General features: G+C 35.0%; 1 protein-coding gene across 3 annotated transcripts in view; it reads left to right on the forward strand.

Annotated features, from left to right (window-relative positions):
- Nucleotides 1-11,697: 11,697 nt before the first annotated feature.
- Nucleotides 11,698-14,450, forward strand: part of LOC108745605 (actin-5C) — a 5,244-nt gene continuing 2,491 nt past the window's right edge. The window contains exon 1 of one of the 3 annotated variants that reach the window (XM_018481873.1): nt 11,698-11,874. The gene's annotated coding sequence lies outside the window, so the exon portion shown is untranslated. Of the gene's footprint in view, nt 11,875-12,746; nt 12,888-14,450 lie in introns of those variants that run through there. The other 2 variants (XM_018481880.1, XM_018481864.1) reach the window with 2 other exon arrangements.

A 14,450-nucleotide genomic window follows, 5' to 3' on the forward strand; every position in this document is an offset into this window, starting at 1 on the left:
GGGGGGAAGGTCGGAGCAAAGATAGGAAGGCTTGCGTTCACGCGACGCGCTACACGATCAACCTTGTGAAACGTGTGCGTGTATATACGTGGCCTTGATTTCTGAAGCCGTGAAAACATCTTGCCGTCTCCTTGGGTTAATTAAACCAAGCCACCAAGTCACTGACTTTATTGGCACGGCCAATTTCTCCTCGACAATGTGGGAAACGAAATAAGTTTCTCATTACGCTTATTGTTTCTCGTCACGTTAACGTGAAAAGAAAAGATTTAGGTAACAAAAATCATGCGAAATGTGAAAAACATGATTATTCTACAATTATTATTGATTTAAAAAAAGAAAACTTGCAAAAATATCCTATATTATTGAAAAAAATGTCATCAATTGCGATATTCATTAAACAAAATATGCAGATTTTCTGGTAAATACGATTTCGAGATTTACATACACACAGCTGATTACGCCGACGCGATTGTACTTGGACTTTGTTACAAAATTGTAACTGTAACTTTGAACATTCCTACTGCGAAAAAAAAAAAACAATTGGATTTCTTAGAAAACTCGAGGATTTCTTTGAGAGCTTCGACAACAGCGCATTGAGTTAGATTGAATCATTGACTGTGTTTAACAGAAAAAACAGCTTTGCAACGGTGGTAAAATTCTTAGATATGATTGGTTTATACATTTATATCCAGTGAGGAGCTAAAAGCAAGATCAATCATATTAAAGAATTTTACAACAGTTGCAAAGCTGCTTTTTTTTACTGCAGCTATTTATTAATTTAAACATTACAAGTCAAAATAATATTATTTAAATTTGTATGTTATTTTCGATGCGTATTATGACAACGCTATAGAATATTGTACGAATCCCTATATATGGGGTTTGTCGCGTTCGGTGCACCTCCCTTTTGGGCGTGGTGCTCACTGCAGACGTTTCTCATCGATTTCTCCACGACCGCCAAACACCATAAGCTCGGACAAGATATTCTTCGAATCTTATTTCATGAATTTATGAAAATTTACCATAATGTGTAATGTTTTTGTCATGACGATCACAATTATTTTTTTAAATAAAAAACAATAATCGCGCGATACTGACGCTAATATACTCATGTGCTGGCTTACATAATCGTTTTGCATTCCTTTCGGAATGTCTGCATGTACATATAACGGGGAGACAGGTATCACGACAGGAGCAGGTTTTCTTCTGGGTCGATCCCCCTGAAGGCTTAATAGTCTTCGTCATCGTCACACGGAAAGGATGGTTTTGCTGAAATATCTAAAAATTTAGCTAAATACAGAAAATAACTTTGTCGGATTATCAAAATAGTTATGCTTAAACTAGAGATTGTGAGAATATCAAAATTTTTTGCATAATCATGATGCTTGAGTTCCAATATAATTTTGGTGGCCTAATAAAATCATTTTTAGATCTATATTTACTTAAATTTTTACATATTTTAGCAAAATTATTCTCTTTACGTCGCATCTAAACTGTACGCTTAACCAAATTTTAGTTAGAACAATACAATTGTTTAATGAAAAAATAAAAAAGTATTTGTTAATCACATATAAAAAAAAATAACGATGATACATACCAAAATATGTTTAATTCTCTCAGTGTACGACGTTTCTTAGTTTTGGCTGCAATCGATATCATAGGAAAATCACACGCTTCCTATTCTCGACCGTTTCTTCTATTAAATTTCAACGTCCCAAGCATCACAACGTAAAAAACAAAGCGTACAAAAAAAACGCTAAGAAAATGTACATATAAGCGCTTTTTCAGCGCATTTGCAGGCGCTGCTGTGCTACTTGAATAGTTGTGCGTCACACTCCGTAAAAGCGCATAAAACTATATGTTTCATTCTCTTGGATTATTGCGCTATCAGACTTGAAATATTATGAATATATGTATGTTGTTAATTAGGAGAAAACATGCGAATTTTTGAACGTTCATTCTGCGATCTCATGCGAATAGGAGCTTATATAGATATATGTTATAGGTTTAAGATTAAAGATAGGATCAAGAATAAATGAGTTGTTTGTGTGATTGCAGTATATATAATGCAGTATCTATTTCTCCATTTAAAATTTACTATCAATTTTTCATTTTTCGAAAAATATCATTTATTGAAAAACCTACGAGTATAATATAATATAATGTTCGAAAATCCCTCGTTACGCTCCTGTACGTTATCATATTTCTCTCTCTCGTTCGCCACGGCCCCGGCCGGCCCGATGGATCTTTTTTTTTGCGAGACGTACATGAAACTCCGTATTAAATTCTTATTCAGTTTATCATCCTTTCGTTTTATCACATTTGTTTATCTGACTTGATTTCAATAATTATGCAAAATATATACTATATTAATTATATACACTTTTCGTATCGATCATCTGTCATAGTTCTAACACAGTAAAAAAAACAGTTACTTTAAAAGTAAAACAATCTCGTAAAACATTATATTAAAGAAAATAAAATTCTTCGTATACAATAATAATTGATCGTTTCAAGTCGTTTTCAATCGAAAGCGATAAATATTTCGAGCATGATTCGTTTGAAGCAATAAAGCTATATCTCGTAGGTGTTTCGATCAAGTGCAAACTATGATTGACTGTTATTTTAATTAAGGTGTGTTCTGGAAAGTGTAGAAAAAAACTATTCGCCTTTCTATCTACCGCGCACCGTCGCAAGTCCTAGTATACCCGATCTACTTTTCGTTATACTGGTTATACACATCGCGTTAATATTGCGTTGACTTAATCTGTGAACGCAATGCTCGCTCGGCATTGCGATGCAAACATTTACGAATTTATAATCATGCATTTGCAAATGATTAGTTTTGCAAGTAGTAAGGAAAAAAGTGATTGATAATGTGGAATACAAGGAAATGAGAAAGATACATCCGTTTTTGGCAACAAAGAAGCATACGCACGTATGTACACATACACCAAACATGTATACGTAGAGTTCATTGAGTTATGAAGCCATGACCGCGTTTCGAATCCTTGACTGCATGTTTCGCGCGAGCTCGTTGACGCGTTGCAGTCCCTGAAAGGTCGTAGAAAAGAGTCAAGAACAGGAATAACTAATAACTTATGCGAGAACACGTTCGTTTTTCAGTTGTCTGAAAAAACCGATTTTAGATTAAGTCGTGTAAATAAGGTTGAATCTTAACCTTGTTATCTGAAATGTTAAGAAGTTTTGTGTGTTATCAATACGTTAAGGTCTATGAATCGCTATATCAAATTTCGAGATAACAATCTAGATAATTAGCAAAACGTGTCAAATATGATTACATTTATTCAAGAGCGCTTATTATAATTTCCAATAAAGAATACGTTGTAATGTCTTTATCTCCTCCACGCTTCCCCCCCCCCCTCTCTCTCTCTCTCTGCCTTTCACGCGTGCTTGTCTTATTATACTGCTAGTAGAGTACGAGATTAGACGGCTCAATCATTTTCAAGAGTACGAATTGCGATATTGAAATTATAATATTCTTATCCACGTTATTATATTAATACAATTCGTTAATAGTTTGTCAAGAGGAATCGTCGATTAGCGACAATCACACCTACGATTCTTAAATAATTTTTAAGTTTCGGTATTAACGATAGATTAAGGTTTTGCGATATAACGAATTCTTGAGAAAGATGGCTCTTTCAGCATAACGTTCCACTCGCATGACGCGCGATGGGGCGATACTTACACGACACGACGCGAGACAAGGCAATGTGGGGCTGACCTGATGACTAATCCATGCGAATGTGTCATGCTGCAAAGCATGATGAACACGAAGGGATACGTATCTGTCATCGAACGATTATGCTCGATTTTTTTCTCTTATAAGCAGACGTATAAATATGTATTTATTTGCTTTTTATTAATGATCAAAATTTATTCGTCTACTTAAAAAAATGTTTCACGAATTGACACGAATTGTATATAGATTACACATTGTGCGTATAACATCGATGAGATATAATTATATTAAAGATCGATATTCTTATGGGATTTGTGTCCCTGTTAAAGAGTTCTGTTTACTAAAACTTAAAACTTATGTGATTAAGAGTAAGAAATTGATATTCTAATTAATGTTATCGTATTATCGTTTGGGTTTGATTAATGACAGAGATGATAATTGTAGAAACAAAATTGTAATTTTGCGACAATATTCATACAGTACCAAAAGTTTTCAGAAATAACTCAGAAATATTTCAACTGAAAAGTGAAACATTTTATGAAAGTTGCGAAATATATCTGTAACATTTCTGAGACAGCTTTGGAATAGCAAAATGTCCGCGATTCTTACACAAAATCTTGTTGAAAGATTGATGAAATGTTACAGAAAGAATCTGCAATCTTTTTGAAATATTACCGAAAAAATTTCAGCTATTTCTAGTACTTTAAAAATGATATTTAATATATATTTAATAAAAATATGTTAATTGATACTTAAATAATATTTAAATTTATTATGTCAACATAATAAATTTAAATATTGTTTAAGAGTATTAATTAAATATATATTTAAATATCTTTTCTCAAATACTTAAAATTTATTAAGAGTTTTGTGATCTGTTTACAGATTACAAAACTTATTGAAATAAATTTAAAGTTTGCGTATATGTTCTTGCCATTATCCGTTGTAATGTTAAATCAAATTGACATATATTAGAATATTGAATCAAGGATCCAGATAATATTTTATAACCATGACTAAAGATAATAATTTGAAATTTTATAACTAAGACTAAATATAGGAAGTCGAATTTTTATTGATCGATTAAAGTTTTTATATATAAGTTTATATTGTTGAATTTTAAACTAGTATTATGTAATTTGTGTATTGACACAATGTGCAGCTATAAGCATATCTCCACAATATCACTATGGCCAGGATCCTTGATTTGGAAATTTGGAATAAGAAAATTTCATAGTAAAGTACAATTTAGAATAATGATTATGTATATGATTACTTACTCCTACAGCATGAAATATTACAGCAATATTGCACCAATATTATTTTGAAAGATTGTAATATTTTATAAAACATTGCTGCAATATTGCAACAATATTTCTATGTCCGCAAAAATAAAGTATTGCTATAACATTATGCATTTATTTCAATAATTATTCTAGTTCTATTAATTCCTAACATATTATTGTTTTGTATCATATATGTTTAGTATCATATTACATTATTAAAATACATACGATAAAGTTATGATCAAAAAATATTCGGGGCCTCAACAAGGGATGTTCTGATTGCCACTGGAGTGTCACCCAAATATCATTCCTTGTTATTTACCGAAACAAAAATGACATGACACCCAGAGAACATCCGGGTAAGAATTCGAACACGCCTCAAAAAAGATTGAGAATCTCCAGGAGATTCGATTTGCTTATTCCTTCTTATAGGACCCCTGAATGTTTTTTTCTTGTGAGAAGCGTATCCCTCTAGTGGTCGCGTACTTATTTACTGAATTGTAATATTGCAACAATATATTGCAAAATTTTATATAAAATTACAATATTTTGCAATATAATTATAATTTCAATATTGCAGCAACATTGCTGAGAGAGAATTTGATCAAATCTGTTTAAAGTTAAATGTTATAATTTTGTTATTAACTATTGAAAATGATCATTTTGAAATGATTGAAATGTTAGTTTTTAAGTATTTGAAATAATAAATTATATTTAAATATTTTTGCGAGATCCAGCGTGGCTCTTCTAGCCTTTAAGAATCAACCCTAGTACACATTGGGGTCCCCGGGATCTCAGTACAACTTTCTAAATCGCGATTTTTTCGCGTTTCCAAATTTTTCTTTTTCTTTGGACCTATATATCTCGAAGTTCCTTAAGTCTATCGACTTTTACACATTATAGGATTGTTCTTTAATCAATTCTCCATCGATCGAAAAAAAATTAATTGAAATATATCCATTTTAACAGAAGTTACGATAACAAATATGGATGGGGTCCCAGGGACCTCAGTGTGTATATCTAGGGTGCAAAAAACAAGTGTGTACTGCTAGAGTTATGTTAAGTTGAATGATTATAGAGCCAGATACCGAAATATTAATTTGTTTAAACTTAAAGTATTTCTCAAAAGTGATAATTATATCGCCAACTATTTTGATTAGTTGATCACGATATAAACGTGTGTTTATACATACATCATATATGTATATCACGTGTTTATACATAGAACACATGTTTATACATATATTCGTGTTTATACATATATGCAGATGTAAGTGATTTTTTTAATAGTGATTATGTATATGTACATATACGCTTGCAGCTTTCACACAATATCATTATTAATGTACAAAAGTTTTTCGCAATTAAAATAGAACAAATCATGATAACGTTAAAATAACGTTAAATTGAATAGTGATTAATCAAAATATGATTTTTAAGAAAACATTTTGGAACCATTTTAACGTCATAATGATTTTTTGTTCTGTTTAAATAGTTTTCAATTTATTGCATATGATATATTTTAGAAACATTTCTGTTATTTCATATGACATATTGTAGAATCTTTCAAAATTGTTGCATGAGATAATATGTGAAAAGTTGATACATTTCTGAAAATTTTTCATAATAACCGGTGCTGTATATGGATAGTGTAAGACAATGTATTGCATTAAAAATACCTACTTATTTATACTATACAGCATTTACATAATATAAAATCATGAATTTAATAATGTATTAGCTAAATATTAATGTTAATAATTATAAATTTGTATCAATTTGTAGATAATGTCAGCATTCTTCAATTACCTCGGACCCTTTTTGTAAAGATGAAAATTTGTCCACAGAGTTGACGATCTATATTATATGATCTGTAGTGAGAAAATTTCTTGCTATTACATGATAAATAATAACGAATTTGATCACTTGCATTACACTAGATTAAAATACTAAAATCTGCTAAATCTATGTAAAATGTTAGTTAAATGTAAAAATATATAAATATATTTTAAACGATTAAATACCTGATAATATATTATCATGTTAATTATGTAACAAAATATACATGTATTACTATTGCGAACTATTGCAAAACTATTGTTAACTATTGCGAAAATTGCAAAATGGTAAAGGACTTTTCAACTCAGTTTAATCCGCTCTATTTACACAAAAGCGTTTGACAAAAACTTACGAAACATCTTGTATAATCAACTTTGATAATGAAATAATACATGTATATTTTGTTACATAATTAATATGATAATATATTATTAGGTTTAATCCTTTAAAATATATTTATATAAAATATATAATTTATATAAAATATATTTTTACACAGGACATCCTCACAGCAGAGGGACTTTCCAGAATCCCTAGAAAAACAGAATCTGGCCATCGGCCCATGTTTTCGATTGGTTCATATTAGCTTGCCCTCACTATAGCAGCACGAATCACAATGTAAGGAAATAGCATACTTATTAAAAAACTTGTAGATATGAAATAACGCAAAACATTCTTTATTGATATATAATATTTCATATTATAGAGGGTGCTTTCCAGCAAGGACATAATCAGACACTGTGTAACACAGTGAATCGTTTCATCCTTGTTTAATACAAGCAAACAATAAAAATGTAATGTGTTACACTCTATCTGATCGTGTCCTTGCTGGAAAGTACCCATAATTATAAAGAAATGTTATAATTATAAAGAAATAATATAGTGGTTATGAAGAAATATACAATGTGTTTAAAAAATATAAAAATATAAAATTTCAAGTGAAAACATAGTTTTAAACAATAATACGGTCAGTGTCAAATATGTGTTCCGAGCGCACCTTCGCAAAGGAAAGACGCCGATAAGAGATTATGAAATTATCTTAAATAATAACAAATAATACAATAATTACATAATAATAATAAATTAAAAAATAATAAATAAAATTGGTAATAAAAACGAAATGTGAAATCAAAACAAAAAAGCACAGCAGGCTTAACAAAAATTAAGGATGACGCAACAAGCCAGACAATATTAAGACAAATATGTTCGTTCCGGTTTACTCTCGTCACAGAATTAATTCCTAAGTACGAAAGTGTATAAAAGTGTAAACACTAAGAACATATTTTTATCTGACATTTTGGTATGGCCAGACTCTGTTTTTCTAAGGATTCTAGGATTTTCTAGTCTCAAGCGCTATGACTGACTTGTGTCCAATTGTGTGCAAAGTAACGATAAAAGTAACTGTAAAATTCGTAACCGTTACCAAAAAAATGTAACTTTATTACTGTTACAGTTACCAAAGAAAAAAGTAACTTGTAACTCTGTTTGTAACTTCGTTACAAGAATAACGAGTTACTTTCATTTCCTGGTTATTATATTGTACTTCACTACATTTAGATACTTTTATATAAAACAACTTTTTTAATATGCACTAATCCAGTACATGTAGTGTACAAGTGATTGAATTCACCATAAGTTAGCATCAGTTAGCATCGAATAGAATGCAATATCGAATATTATCGCATAGTTGAGATCTCTGCATATACCAAATGATGGCGCCGAGTGTACGATTGAGTGTACTGTTATGAAACTGTATTGAATAGAATCGTTTAAGAATCACGTTATAATATCTTATACTATATTCCACCATAAGTCACCATCTCTTTTTATCTCATAAACTAAACATAAAAATATAATATATAATAGATATATCAAACAAATTATAAATGATTTGAATTGTAAACTGTATGTTGAGAGCACAAGTATGATTACTTGAAAAAATTATCTATGTATCAGAAAATAGAAAGGAACATATATAGTTTAATACCTATCTATTATATCTATTTTATCTTTTATCTAACTTAACATTTTTCCGTCCTGGTGTGGCCAACTTGTGATTCTCGCGTTAATGATTGACATATATGGTACAAACGTCATTTGATGATATGGATTAATGTGAAGAGTCGGAAGGTGGCCACCGCATCGATCTGTACAAGGACGTATTATATATTATGATCTATATAAAGATGTTATATATTCCTGACAAAAAAACGTTACCACTCTTATTATATCGAATATTTACATTATTATAAAAAAGTTGTGCATGCCTTGCTCCAATCTATAACATATATTATATAATCATTTTTACAGATGATGACGTATGTATGTACACTGTTGTGCTCAATTTATAAATCATCTAAACCTATAAGTTGACCATTTGTTACATATGTTTATCACTTTTAATTTGCAAAAGATAAAAAAAAGAGTAGCCATTTATGGTACACACTGTATGTACAATCTGTAATGAGAGAGAGAGAGAGAGAGAGAGAGATATGTTGTTTTAAATATTTTACAGTAAAGCTTTCATTGCATTCCTTTTTTCTCGGTAATTCAAGTTACGTGCATGCGCGCGCATTTTGGCGGCGTTACGATGACGGAACCAAACCACGTTGTTATCTCACAATACTTACTGATGTCCCATCGATGTAATATCTGTTTGCCTACTTTTGACACAACATTTAACATTTAACCATAAAGTCTTTATTTTCATGCGGGCAACATTAATCGCGGCTGATCGTTACTCGAGTCCACCTCGCGAACCATCGCGAATTGAATCTGTTGAAATTGAAGATATGCGATAGCTAAGTCACATTTTCAAGTTTATTCGTTGAATTGAATTTGTGATTTGATAAATTTAAGTGTAGGTATTTCGTTTATTCATCCAAATGACATGCTCTGATCATGAGTCGTTTCAATCGTGGTGATAACTTGCGCGTATGAAGTACGTGTCATGTTCGTGCTAAGGAGAAGGCCGATGTATAACATCGCGGGATGTTTCATCCTTACGACTTGGAAGCTAGTTTTCTTTCAAGACTTTGGCGCCAGAGACCATATATGGTGGACAAGGTCGAGATATCTTGGGTCATTGGGTCTTTAGGACGCACGAACGCTGTGTGTAACAGAGTTAATTATTTTATTCAAAGAGAGAGAGAGAGAGAGAGAGAGAGAGAGAAGGCCTAATCGTACACCGAAATGTCGGACGAAACTGTTGTGATTATACGCGTATAGATATACATCGTCGTGCTACGTCATACTGAGTAGACCCGATGAAATGATAATCATAGTATATCACGTCGATCGCGTCACGAAACCGTTTTTAAATGACTCAAACGCAATCGGGCGTTTCTAACAGCGTTCCTCGATCATCAGGCACGCGGTCATCTCGTGGATGAATCATCGGAAGCGCGCGAGTGTCGAACGCATGGGAAATGTAACGATTCGACGGCGATTTATCAGCGATTCGAATAGTATCCGTTTCTTTGTAAATCGTATACGTCATAACCGGTCACGTATTCGTGAGGAAATCATGAGACAGCTCCGAGAAGAGAAGCGTATCGATTTTGAAAGCGAGTCTCTCTCTCTCTCTCTCTCTCTCTCTCTCTCTCCCATCATAGCCAGACGGACGGCGCGGTCGCGGAGTCTCGCACCTTGTGTCCGTCTGTCCGTAATTAAATATATAAACCATACACCCCGCGTTACATCGATAGACCGTATACAAGACCATAGGGCTTGAATTGCATATGACTAGGCATTGAATTGCATATACGTGGCAAAATTAAAGTGCAACGCACTCGTATTCCTGCCCTTGAATTTTATACCTACTCTACACTAGTCTACGCGTATATCTACCTTACCGCTGCTCTGTACACTTTACGTATTCTCTGAATGCTTCAATTTTCTTATACATACAATACAATATACACATCGATTTACGTTTGTATCATACTAGTAACTGCTCTCTGCAAAGAGAGGGAGAGAGAATATGTAGAAATTTACACAATTACACGTAAAGAATGTAAAGGAAATTCAAATTCTTCTGACGGAGTTACATCCAACGGTGATTAATTCTTTGGAATATTCCAGGATTATTCAATACAATGTTTGATTAAATCGTCAATTTCTTTGAAAAGTCGTTAAGGTGGGATGCGCCATTCCTTGTAAACTCTCTCAACGTGGACGTTTAATATAAATCGAGTATTGGAGAGAGAGAGAGAGAGAGAGAGAGAGAGAGAGAGAGAGAGAGAGAATAATTTAAAGGGCCATCCCATCGACGACGAATGTCACGTATGTTATATACAAACGTACGTAGAAACAACTGAAAATAGGCTTTCGCTGCGACGGTTAATTTTCAAGCGAGTCTTCACGTTAGAACATATACTTCCAGGAGAGACACGCGCTCTCCGTATCGTACGATTTGAAACGGCATTTGGAGAATCTAGCCGCTAGCCGGCCGACGGACCAATCGGCACGTTGCTTTCGTTTTATGCCCATATATGGCAAGAGCTGTGAATCCGCACGGTGGGAGAAGTTGGATGGACGAGTCTATTGCACGACGGAGGGTATCTCGGTAGATCGGTACGTACGTACATATACGTACTACGTATACAATACTGAGACTGGTGGCGATCGAACGACAACGGCGTGCCGTTTCTTTCGATCGTCGTGATCGAGATGCGACGGTTTATCGCGTAATCGCGCGAGCCTTACGCTAAAAATGGATGCGAAAGGGCAAGATTAGATTTAAAGAGTCGGTAAAATTGCATACCGACCACACCTCTGGACGAGTCCACGCAACGTGACGTGCGCGCGACGCGACGCGATGCGGTGCGGTGGCGCGGCGAGGCGCAGGGCGGCGCGCGCGGCGCGATACCGGCTTACGGCTCACGGCTCACGGTTGTTCGCTCGGACGATCCTGCTCACAGCGTTCGCGGTGCTGCACGGTGTTCGTTCTGTTCCTGCTGACCGATTAACACCCTCGTCCCTATTCCAATTTCTCGCGACAGCGTTTAACGGCGTATAACGGCGTACTAAGGACAGAAAGAGGTAAGTCAGAGAGAGAGAGAGAGAGAGAGAGAGAGAGAGAGCGAGACGTCGCTCGCGCTGTATTTTCTTTCAACGTTAATCTCGTGGATGGAGTTGTGTCGGTTCTTCTCGATTCAATCTCGAATCTCGGTAGTAGTAGGCGAGAAATCTATTCCTCCTTGTTTCGCGGAGCGAAACCGTTCACTTTCGTGAACCGCTTTCTTGCCTACGACAAAGCGACGAGTTCCACGTTGCCACGTTGCGACTCGAGACAGGTTGTCGAGTAGTCGTAGAACGCCACAGGACACGCAGGTGGTTGTGGGGCGACGCGACGCGACGCGACGCCGATGTTCTATTAATAGCAACTCGTAGCGCGTTACTAACCTACGACCACCTACGAAGGATTCGCGCTCGCTAGCTTCATGGCAACGCGATGCACGCAATAGCATAGATTATACGTCACTGACGAGGATTGAGGAATAAAACGTATGAAATCGTTGAAAAATTCATGTTTAGACGTATCCCGAATCGCGCGAACAACTAAATAATTTATTTCGCCGCGAATCCGCCAAAGCGATATTGAAAAATCATGTAATCGACAGACGCTCGGCCAATCTATTCGGTCGAAGAGTTTGATTTGACAGTCAATTTAATAGACGGAGATGCGGCTTTCACACACCGGCTTAACGCTCATCGTCAGGTCGTCGCGTCGCGTTGCGTTGCGATAGCGGAGGGTGGGGGGGGAGGGAGGGAGAAGTACGTGGAAAGAGTGGGAGGGAGGCTGCGGAAACCCCTCTGTGTCAGAGTACTTCCATATATGGTAAAGAAAGCCAGGATTGGTCGAGGGTGTCCCACCCTTGTGCTCGCCGAGTGTCGGTCCGCTGCCGAGTGGGAACAACGCATCTGTTGGTATTCGTATTCGTATAATACACCGTGAGCCCCGATCTTCGGCTACACTCTGTGTTCGGTGCTGGATCGGTGCGGCAGTGTCGCCACTTAAAACTTGTACATAACTTGAATTTTTTACACGAAACGTAAGTCTATGCAAAGTGCGAAGCGATCACGATTATTCAGAATTCATTAATCATTATTCATTATTCATTATTTGTAATTCGTAATTCGTAATTCGTAGGGAGGATTATAGAATTCGAGTGCGTGGCGAATTCTAATATGCCGGATATACATATCTATTATATATGTATATAGTATTTCGAACGGTATCACACATGTATGTTATTCATATCAAGTGCCAACGACAAGATGGTGAATGTGCATTTCACTGGGTGGTGCGCGCAAGCGCGTCGAAAGTGATTCAATTGTGAAGATGTTATATATTCGCGAATGTGAACGTATCTGACTAAACGTAATTGCGCGTATAACGATTAGCTTACTACCTATATCTTGAAAAGCCCTTCGTCCTCTTCTTACGCCTGATGCAGCGCGATAATTTGCGCGGTGTCAGTTACACGCTATTCGCGATAAAATGTTATTTGTTTAAAAAATTATATTTCATTTGAGACACAGACATTGTTCGTTCTCATCGTTCATTATCGGTTGTGACAGTGTTCGAAAGGACAGCGGTGAAGTGACACCGGGTGGATAGGGCGGGGTGGGGCGGGGCAGGGCGGGGCGGAGCGGAGCGGGGCGGGTAGCTCATGACAGGGTGCGGTTCTGATCTGATAATTAACGATAACGATAACGAGTTGCTTTCGCTTCTGCTCAGAGGCGTCTCCTCTGCCGTCTTGATTTTGCTTTTTCACTACTCTCTTTCTCTCGGCATACGTACACTATGCCGGGGGTATCCCGAAAGTTTTTGCAATTTTCGCAATAGTTAACGAAATATTAATTACTAAAAATTGCCAAATATTGGTCTTGAATAATTTTTTACTCAAATACTATGAACTTTATAGAAAAGCTGCAGGAGACAAAAATCATTAATTTTCTTCTCATAAAGTTCTGAGAATTTTTTTAGAATTTTCCAATATCGTATTTTCTCATGTCGGTAAAAATAAGAAAATGCAGTACTAGAAAGTTGATGAAAAATTCTTAGAGTTCTATGAGAAGAAAATAAATTAGATTTTTTGTCTCTTGCATTTTTCTATAAAGTTGATAGTATTCGAGTAAAAAAAATTATTCAAGACCAATATTTGACAATTTTTAGTAATTAATATCTTGTTAACTGTTACGAAATTGCAAAATGGTAGGAGGACTTTTCGACTCGGTTTAGTTCGCTCCATCTAGACAAAAGCGATTGGCAAAAACTTTCGGGACATCCTATGTATACATGTGTGTATCGTTCATGTTTTCTTGAATGATGGAATTATTAAATTCTTATGAGACTTAGTACTTATTTTTCGACGCCATCTTGAATGAGTTTCGAAAACGTGTACCGGCTAATAATTATTCGATATACTTCGCATCGATATACTTACGCTTACGTAATATATTTCTTAATATATTTCTTTCTTTAATTATTCATTTCCAATTGTCCTTGAAAAAGTGTTGAGCACACAACTTTCGCGCGGGACAATTTCATGAAATTGAATGTGTGTGTGTGTGTGTGTGTGTGTGTGTGTGTGTGTGTGTGTGTGTGTGTG

Source organism: Trachymyrmex septentrionalis, unplaced genomic scaffold (genome assembly GCF_001594115.1).
Source record: "Trachymyrmex septentrionalis isolate Tsep2-gDNA-1 unplaced genomic scaffold, Tsep1.0 scaffold106, whole genome shotgun sequence".
In the NCBI taxonomy this organism is placed as follows: domain Eukaryota; kingdom Metazoa; phylum Arthropoda; class Insecta; order Hymenoptera; family Formicidae; genus Trachymyrmex; species Trachymyrmex septentrionalis.